The sequence below is a fragment of the Chiloscyllium plagiosum genome, unplaced genomic scaffold (assembly GCF_037043375.1).
Source record: "Chiloscyllium plagiosum isolate Xiang-an unplaced genomic scaffold, Cpla_swu_hap1 HiC_scaffold_1, whole genome shotgun sequence".
Taxonomy (NCBI): domain Eukaryota; kingdom Metazoa; phylum Chordata; class Chondrichthyes; order Orectolobiformes; family Hemiscylliidae; genus Chiloscyllium; species Chiloscyllium plagiosum.
In genome coordinates, this window is record NW_028270139.1 from 39385749 (window position 1) to 39396464 (window position 10716).

The following is a 10716-nucleotide window of genomic DNA, read 5'->3' on the forward strand; positions in this document are numbered from 1 at the left end:
TGCTTTTTGTACACGATACCTAACTGGGCAATTTTCCACATTGCTGGGGCGGTGGCTGGACTGGAGCAGGTCTGGAGCTTGTGGTGCAACTAATTCTGGAGCACAACCCTTCAGTACTATTCAGGGACCACTGCCTTTGCTGTTACTAGATATAACATGGAATTAATCAAACTGACTGAAGGTCTAGCGTCTGTGATGCTGGGCACCTCTGATGGAAAATGAGATCTATCATTTCCTCTGAACTTACTGCTGAAGGCTGTTGGAAATGCTTCAGCAACGACTTTTGCACTGAAGTACTGGGATTTGGAATCTCTTCCTCCTGTTTGTTGTTCAATTTGTATCACTATTACTGGCAAGATATAGCAGGTCGGCAGAGTTTCCTCCTGATCTATTACTGATCTGGACTGAACTGCTTCACTCTGTCTATTGCATGCTGCTTCCATTGTCTGAAACAAAGTAGTCCTGGGTTGCTGATTGGTCAAGTTAATGCCTCATTTTTCTGGAATGCTCTACAGTACTCTTCATCTCATCGTACTTGAGGAAAATGCCAGGTGAGGAAGAACACTTTGTGGAAGTACATCAGAAATGCCCACTTTGCACTTGTTAGATTTCTTCCAATTCTGTCCTGTTTAGCACACTGGTAGTGACACCCAGCATAATAGAATGTATCATCAATGTGAAGATATGACTTGTGTGGTGCTCACTCACACCAGCACGCTCCTGGCTTGTTATGTCTGCGACAGAGAGATTGGTGAGGGTGTGGTCCCATAGATGTTTATCTCTTTTCCATTCCCCTGTCATCCATAGCAGACACAGTCTGACAGTCGTGTCCTTCAGGACTTCACCTGCTTGAACAGTAGTGGTCAGGAGGTATCCTTATCCAGGAATGGCCAGATGGTGTGAGACATGATGGGATCTGCACCCACTCATGGTAACCCCTTCATGACTGTACAGCACTGTTGTGATGAAGCTACTCCTTTCACAAGGCTATGTTATCCTTGTGGTTTTTTCAGGAGATCTTAAAAACACAAGTTCTAAAACGTCTGGGCTTGGACGGGTTTTAGGGCCAATTTGTTTAGAGCCAACTGACCCTCCCTCAGGCAAAAGGCTTTCAAGTTAAAAAAGAAACACTTGGACAATGAAAGGGGTGTGGCCAGTTCTCCCAGCTCAGCTTATCCCAGGTCTGGCTGTTCCCTGAAAGCAGTCAGATAGTTGTAAAAGCTGCTGGACAAAACCGAAGGCCCAGACTGATCCTCCTTGCTCGCTGACATCAAGAGTAGGGTCAGTGCACCAGTTCAAAGAAAGCACATAACTGGAGTTCAGTGCATAGGAGAATTCCAATTCCTAATGGGGAAAATATGTCTGGGAAGTGGAGTCAAACACATGAAGGCAAGCAGTGTCGACTTAATTCCGAACAGAAGATTCAAAACTTTGGTGCAGAGGAATGTTGAGGTCCGGGAACATTTTTCCGAAGGGGAATCAGGGCAGGGAGCCAGCTCACCAGTATTGGCTTCTCGATTCTGGAGCAGGATGCCTTCACATGCTTACAATTTCCCCTACTCAATGTAAGTCTTTGCAGAGTTTTGAAGGAATTGCTGGAGAGAAAGTGAGGAATGAAGATCCAAGAGATGAGAAGTGTGGTGCTGGAAAAGCACAGCCGGTCAGGCAGCACCCCAGAGCAGGATAGACGATGTTTCGTGCAAAGCTCTTCATTCGGAGTCAGGTTTATGCCCCACAGCCCCAGCCCCCGAATGCCACACCACAGCCTCAACTTCCATTATTGTCGCTTCATTAGAGTGTAATGAATTCTGTTGACATCATCAGCTCATTCTCTCTCCTCACAGCCAGTCGCCAGTGTTAACACTGTGGCCTCCAGACAAATGGCAAATATTTGCTACATTTCAGCTTCTTGCGACCAAATGACCACGACTCATTCCAGCTCATCCAATACTTGGCACATGATGTTTTGCGTTGCTCTGAATCAGGCCCCATATTTCCTCTCACTTCCTACCAACCACCAGTGAGACCAAGACAGTTATCCACTCCAGCACATCGCACAAGGAATTGCAGATGCACTTGGCTCTGAGGTTTGCAGCCGACTGATGGAGATAATAAGCTCCACTGGGACCGAGGTGACGACAGGAAAAAGCGTTTCAAACACTGGGCATTCTCAGCAGCATGTTCGCATCACTGCTGCACTTCACAGCCATGGTGTCATTCAGTTTGAAGTGTCATTGGAAGAGGTCAGTGATTCATAGTCCTGGAGAGGAAGGCGTTGACCAGAAACAGATCACAATGAAGACTTTAGCTTTGTAGGAAGGCTCCAGAAGCTGCAACGACATCGGCCAATTTTACAATGACACCGCTTGGCAGCAGCATCAAAAGATCTCGCGTAAACCAGGGGTGAAGCTTTCACTTTCCTCTGTGGGCTAACTGGGAACCTCTCGCCCATTGCCCGAATTCTGCTTGAAGCACTCCTGCCGCACACGTCAGACTGTATTTCCAATTATATATAGCATTGTTTCCTTTTCAAGTTGGCTGAATGATATCGGTTCCACTGTGTAAAATGCTGCTTCGGTGAGATTTCATGGCAACGCTTGAGTTGGGTTACAGACTATCGTGGAAAGTGAAATGTGCCAAACAATTGGAACTTTTTTCAACATTGCAATACGGTTTATGTGGTGGACAAAGAAAACTTGTGAAGCCTGATGAACGCAGCTTTTTGGTGAGAACTGAAGATGCCAAGTGAAAGGAGAGCCTGAGTGGACAGCTTTAAGAGGGGGATGTGGAGGTGTCAATGTTGGACCGGGAGGGACAAAGTTAAAAATGACACAAGACCAGGTTATATTCCAACAGGCTGATTTGAAATGACCAGCTTTCGGGGAGCTGCTGCTTGGTCAGGTCGCGAGTGAGGCAGGATCATCGGACCCAGAATTTCTAGTAAAAGGTCAACATGTCCAACACTGTGTGTGTCCTCCGATCCTGAAACTGACGAAGCAGGAGCTCTCCGAAAGCTTGTACTTCCCAATAACCCTATTGGTCTCTAACCTGGAGCCGTGTCATTATTAACTGTGTAGTGGGAGGGTTTGTAGGTTTACAAGATGAACAAAACTTGCGGAGTGAGGTTTCTAGTGTCAGGTTTCCGGAGCACCCAACATCGATACACATGGGGGTTTCACAGAGTGTGACACAGCCCTACGTCGGCATGAAGGAATCAAGGATGCTGCCGAGTTTGGAGGATTTAAGCTTTCAGAAGAGGCTGAATAGGCTGGGGCAGTTTTCCCCGAAGCATCAGAGACTGAGGGGTGACCTTATAGCAGTTAATTAAATCATGAGAGGCATGGATAGGGCAAATATTCAAGGTCTTTTCTCTGGAGGAGTCCTAAGGGGAAACGTTTTCACATAGAAGATGGTGTGTATGCAATGAGCTGCCAGAGGAAATGGTGGAGGCTGGTACAATTACCATATTTAAAAGGATTCTGGATGGGTATAGAATAGAGAGATTTTAGTAAGATATGGGCCAAATGGTGGCAACTGGGACTAGATTGATTTCGGGTATCAGGTCGCCACGGACAAGTTGGACTGAAGAGTCTGTTTCCGTGATGTACATCTCTATGACTCTGTGCCTATAAAGCACTGCAGATACATTGACCATAATATCAAAGAATGAAGCAGAGCAGGAGGACAAGAGCTTCAGAGAAGAATTGGAGACTTGACAACCAGATAGTTACATGCAGCAACAAGAAAACTACAGCAGGTTTGGCAAGCACAGAAAACTAACAGAATCTTTCCAGATTCACGGATACTGTTTGCAATTGCACCCTGAAGCAGCATGTTGAAGAACATGGACACACTAGTGTCATCAATGCCCTGTGAGTTTACATTGAGAAGTTACTAATTCCCCAGAGCCTCTCACCTTGGTATCCTTAAGAAGGTTCATTGATGTGACCATTGGTATCACTGAGTGTCAGACTAGCGAACAGAACATGTGGTAATGGCCAGGAATCTCAAGATCTTTGGAGACCATCATCTCCAATTGTTTTGCACATCCATTCATTGCCAAGACCAGAAAGAATAATTAATTTTCCCACCAGACCATGGTGGGAGGAGTCGAGAAAATGTGGACTTCTTTGTGTTTAAAGGGAAGGTATTTCTTATTCTCATCGGTTATTATTCTTAGTGTATCAATGTAAAGTGATAACAGGCGCTCAGTTCTGATTCTGTTATAATCTTTTCGAAATATTCTTCTCAACACACATCATTCCAATGTTGTGATTTGAATAAGGCGCTGCAATTTGCAAACAGATTTTTTCAGCTCTTTGTGGAACCAGACAGCTTTGTATACATTACCAGTTTTCCCAGCTACACACACACCAATGGAGAATCCAAAAGAAGGGTGAAGACAATCCAAGGTTTATTGAAAACGTACAAAGGCTTTGAGTTGGGTTGATTGAGCTGCTACTTCACACACTGTTGTGCTATTACTCAACTCTCGGGAAGTACAGGCACACTGTTTTTGTGTTGAGGGACAGAAGAACAAAGAAAAGCTGACACTGTTATTCATTGAACTTAAAATTCTCTGTAGGGACTAACCAATGTGTACAACTCTCGCCATGTCCGATGTGAACCTCAGAGAGTTCTCTGCCTTAAAACAGTTTCCTTGCCACTTAGGACCAAAGAGACAGGTTCAGGTGAAAACAGAAATCTAATACGTGTTGGAAAGCCACCTAATTGAATCTAGTCAAAGCAGCTGGGTTCCTCTGTTATGTTACTGCCGAAGCCCTGATGGTTCAACCAGATTCTTCATACACGACAGACAGATCAGTGCAGTGACAAATACAAACTCTTCCTCAATCCCTCACTTGGAAAAGAGTATTGATAATGTTGACCATGCCAGATTTCTTATGTTAATAGATTTGTGAAAGGGATACTGACAAACCATACTGACCTTTGCACCTCAGATAGTCTTTCCCAAATACTGAGTGATAGTGTTCAGGCTAATAAATTCCTCCAGCAACTTTCCAGAGACTGTTAAAGCAAGTAGGTAACCAATGTTTCAAATTATGTAATTTGTCTCAAGATTGTGCTGTTATACACTTGGGAGGACCACTCCGAATAACCCCAAATCTTGTTAAGAAATTGCAATTGGCTGGTTTCGTAAGACAATTTGTGTAAAAGTGAATTTACAAATGCATGAGCAACGTAACCAGCTAAGCACCAGTGCTGCCACAAACAGCAAAACTGCAAGCATTAGTGGAGTTGACTGCCTGTAAACCTAAATGAGAAATAATGGGATTATTTGAGATATGTGATTTCTATTACACATTTGTACCAAATTTCATCACTATATCTGCTCCACTGGTAGATTTGCTCAAAAAGAAAATCAATGGATTATGGTTCGGGGAATGTCAGGTGTCTTTTGTGAAGTTGATTGTTGACCAAATTCCTGATAATGTCCATTCCAGTTCATTAAAGGAGATGGCCAGGAAAATGATGGATGATGTTGAAGCCTCTCACCTTCCTCTTTACCATCTAGAGGAAGGTGAGAATCTGGAGGTGATTGCCTGAAAGTATGGTTGAGTGAAAAACTCTCACAACATTTGATCAGTATTTCAATATCTGCTTGCATTTCTTTGGAATTTCCAGGGCTATAGACCAAAAACTGGAACATGGGATTAGTGTAGTCAATCATTGTAGACTGATGTGGATACAAAGGGCTGAATGACACCCACCTGCCCCACCTTCTGTGCTGTAAATGGCGACAAATCTTTGAGATCAAAGAGTTAACATTTTTGAGAGGAGTCAGGAGTGCACATAAATTCTTGGAAAGCAAAATCTTAGAGAGCTGAACCATCAATAAGGAAACTTCACATGCAATCAAGGAGATATGTGAAAGCACCACAGCCTTGAAATGGAGAGTTTGGGGGAAATGATGGATGATGTGAATATTGTGAAGAGGCAATGACTGTGTAAAGAATTAACCAATTGTAAATAGGGAGCTGGATCAGGAACAATATAATAGATCACATGATGATTGAGGGCCTAAGAGAGAAACAATGATTAGCTGAGATTCCTTATAGTGTGGAAACAGTCCCTTTGATCCAATCAATTCTCCATCCTACTAATACAGTTAACACTATGGGCAATTTATCATGGCCAAATCACCTGATCTGCACAACTGGGTGAGGAAACACACACAGAAAGGACATGCAAACTCCACACAAACTGTCACCTGAGGCAGGAATCGTACTATGAAGTAGCAGTGCTAACCACTGAGCCACCACATCACCTCGGATGCAGTTGTTGGTCTAAATGCATATATGAGAACGTGAATAAACAGTTATCTTTAAAGACCTTGTTCTTCAGCAGCCTCTGTTTAGTAATGTAACGCACCCAACCTTCTCCAAAGTAAAATAAGAGTTGACTGCTTGATATTAGTTTGTCAAGACAAGATGTGCCAATGAAAGATTTCACCCAATTTTGCTCAGTGGTTTTAAATGGCATTCACTTTCTCTGTGTATGTCCAGACTCTTATGCAGGATACATGGTGAAAGCTATTAGTCTACTTTTCTGAAAAGTACGTTATGAATGGGTTAATTCATCCCATTTGCTTCACACATGTGTCACAGCTGAGTTGGATTTTAAAAAAAGTGGAGATACCAGTTATGTAAACATTGTCTTAATGTTACAAAATAAGTAATGTGATTCAAGTAAACACCATGTAACAGCTGATGACTGGAGAGTATTTATGAGAGTTGATAGTCTGATGGTTGTAAGAATGATGAAGCGCTGATTTTGCAGTTTTTAAGAGTAGGTATGTAACTGCTGAAGTGAGATGAAAAGAACAGGACTTTTATCAAGCAGATTTTGAAAACTCGCTGTAGTAAAATGGTAAAAACGTGGGTAGAATATTTGGGATTTCCTGAAATCCATAAAAACTGTACAAGAAGAATTTTTGTTCAAGAAAGTTAGTATTTCGGAGAAAGTAAAATAGGCTAACTGCATTGGCCGGGAATCGAACCCGGGCCTCCCGCGTGGCAGGCGAGAATTCTACCACTGAACCACCAATGCACCAGATGTGTCTTAAAGGCTTTGCACTCACTGAATAATTTCATGGAGGAGATTTTTCTTCATATGCTTTTTCATTATTTTGTGACATCACACTGAACTGAATATGCTGCATTTTACTTTTACTCTATACTTTTCCCTTTTACTCAGTAAGTCTCAACAAAAATTTACCACTAAATACCCCAACCTTCTTGTAATCCTGGAACACTTTTTTTTTCATAGATATTTTTATTCAAAATTTAACATATTTTTACAAGTTTACAAATAATACAAAACCCCAAGTATAAACATTGATGTACAATTAAATCTTAAATTAATAATAACCAAAATCTATCAAACAGAAAAAAGAGATACCGAGAGAAAGAAAGCAAAGCTCAACTAACTACTCATCTAACCTACAACTAACCACAGTGTATAATTAAATCTCTTACATTATTCAGGAAAACAAGCCGACGGATAACACAGAAATTGAGTCGTGAGATACAATCTCAGAATGTGTTAACACCATATCATAACAAAACCCGGATTCGTGCCGGATTCCTCTCCCAAGGGGCCCCAGGCCAGCCAGGTTCGCAATCTCAATTAAATAAAAGCCCTTGTTAGGATGGCCAAAATATCTGTATTTTTGTAATTCAAGAAGGGCTGCCATACTTTATGGAATAATTCAGTCTTTTGGTGCACCATATTTGTAAAGAAGTCAAGGGGAATACATTCCATGAATATTCTGTACCAATTCGAAAGTCCAGGAGCGGCCTCAGCCACCCAGTTTACCAAAATATGTTTCCTTGCACAGAAAGAGAGAAAAGAAAATAATCTCTTCCCGTGCATGTCCAGGGAGGGAAAGTTTGAAAAGCCCAAAAGGATCCACTCTAATTTCCGTTCCTAAGATTTCTGTCAGAGCACTTGCTACTTTAGTCCAATATCTACGGACCTTATGACAGGTCCATAAACAATGTTCAAGAGTGCCCACCTCTATTTTGGGATACATTGGAGATGCTCCTGCTTTAAATTTTGCCAATCGGTCCGGTGCTATATAGGCCCTATGAAGTGTCTTCAACTGATTGGCCTGAGTTCTGTTGCAGATGGAGATTTTTCTGGCATTTTCCCAAATGTCATTCCACATTTCTACAGAGATTTCCAGTCCCAAATCCTGATCCCATGTTTTAAGCAGATTGTCCATATCTTCCGATACTTCATCATGTAATAAATGATAAATAGTGCTGACCGAAGATAGCCCCATTGGCCATAACATTCTCCGTTCTTTATCTGATTTATAAAGTCTATCTAATAGCGTAATCTTCTTCTATATGTAATCTCGAATTTGGAAATGTCGAAAGAGATCACCATTAGGTAATCCAAATTTCTGATGCAGCTGTTCAAAAGACATCAGGACCCCTTCTTTAAACAGATCCCTTAAACAGGAGATATCCCTGGATCTCCAGAGTTTGAAAGTGGCATCTGTAAGTCCCAGTTGAAATCCCCATGCTCCCACTATCGGAGCATAGGGGGATGTTTTATGTGAATTGCCCTCATTTTGCTGCATTATATTCCAAGCTTTGTGGGTTTTGTGGGTAATGTGGGTTTTTACAGTGATCTGTGATGATTTTCCTCTTGTCTGAAAATAAGAGGTCAATAAGTGGGCATTTTACTTGAGAACTGAAAAATGTGCTGCTGGAAAAACGCAGCAGGTCAGGCAGCATCCAAGGAGCAGGAGAATCAATGTTTCGGGCAGCATCTGCAGTCCTCTCTTTCTCCTAGTTGATTTTACTTGAGAGGCCTCGATGTCCAGTCAGATTGATTGCGGGTCAGACGAGACCCAATCAGCTATGTAGCTTAACATGGAACTTAACTGATATTTCCTAAAATCTGGAAAATCCAGCCCTCCCCTTGCCTGTGGAAGCTGTAGCTTCTTCAGCTTAATGAGGGGCTGTCCATGATTCCAGATAAAGGAAACCAACCAGCCATATAATTTACATAAAGCCGTCCTCGGCAGCATCACCGGAAGCATTCTCATAGGGTGTAGGAGACGGGGCAGGACATTCATTTTGATGAGTGCTATTCTACCCAGCCAGGAAATTAGAAGGTCTCCCCATCGCTGGAGGTCCTGCCTTATCCTTTCCAGTAAATGCACAAAGTTAGCTTTGTATAACTGACCAAATACTGGGGTAATAAAAATGCCTAAATATAAGAAACCCTCCAGGGACCACTGAAAGGGAAAATGGGATCCGTCCACTAAGTGGGGTATCATAGCGAGGCTACCCATTGGCATAGCCTCTGATTTTGAGAAAATAATTTTATAGCCTGAGAATGCACTAAATGTATTAATAACTTGGATTAAGCGAGGTATGGAAGAACATCATCTGCATAAAGGGTAATTTTATGTTTACCTGTACCAACCCTCGGGGCCGTTATATTAGGATCAGCCCATATAGCTTCTGCTAGTGGTTCAATTATTAGCGCAAATACCAATGGCAAGAGAGGACATCCCTGACGACAGCCCCTACCCACACTGAAGCTATCCGAGCCTAATCTATTGGTAATCACAACTGCTTTGGGATCACTATACAGTGTTGAGACCCATTTGGTTAACACCTTTCCAACGCCAAACCTTTCCAATGTGTAAAACAGATATGACCATTCAACCCTATCGAATGCCTTTTCCGCGTCTATTGAGAGTACTACTCCTGGTATCTTTCCCTGATGGCAGGCTTGAATCATATTCAAAACCCTTCTAATATTACTGGATGATCTACAGCTCTTAATAAACCCTGTCTGATCCTCCTTTATGATATGTGGCAATACCCTTTCTAGTCTCAATGCTAACGTTTTAGAGAGGATTTTAAAATCTACATTCAGCAAGGATATTGGCCTGTATGACGTACAATCTTCTGGGTCCTTTCCTTTTTTCAGAGTAAGAGAGATATTCACCTCTTTCAGCGAAGGCGGGAGACAGCCCTGACTGTATGAGTCCATAAATGGACCAGCCAATATTTCTGTAAATTCTTTATAGAATTCAGTTTGAAAGCCATCTGGGCCAGGTGCCTTACTGCTCTGAAGTTGCCTGATTGCGTCAAGTATTTCTTGGGTTGTTAAGGAAACATTCAGGACCGATACCTGTTCCGGAGTTAGTTCCGGAATGGTCAGGTTTTTAAAAAATGACTGCATCCTCCTAGCTCTATCTGCGCAATCCTGCGATTCATATAAATCAGAATAAAATTTTCTAAAGATTGCGTTAATCCTCTTATGATTATGAGTCAGAATACCCGTACTTTCCTTGATAGACGTGATAGTTTGAGGGGCCTTTTTTTCTTTGCACGAAATGCTAAGTATCTATCAGGTTTATCGCCAAATTCATATAACCTTTGGTTTGCAAATAATATTTCCCTCTTAGCCGTTTGGGTAAGTGTGGAGTTCAGAGCTGTCCTACGGGCCGTAATCCTTTGTAATTTGATAATAGAAGGTTTGTCAGCGTGTGCTGTTTCAGCTGCTTTTAAGCGAGCTTTGAGCAGACAGTTGTTCTCCCTTTTAGTTTTTTCTGGGTCGCTGAGTATGAGATGATCAAACCTCGCGCGTAAGCTTTGATGGTCTCCCACATCATTGATGGGTTGCTAGCCATATCTGAATTAATTTCTAAAACAGTTTTAAATT

General features: G+C 42.2%; 1 non-coding gene across 1 annotated transcript; it reads right to left on the reverse strand.

Annotated features, from left to right (window-relative positions):
* Nucleotides 1-7000: 7000 nt before the first annotated feature.
* trnag-gcc (transfer RNA glycine (anticodon GCC)) lies at nt 7001-7071 on the reverse strand. The gene has a single exon. It is a non-coding gene; the product is annotated as a tRNA-Gly (tRNA).
* Between the last annotated feature and the right edge of the window lie 3645 nt (nt 7072-10716).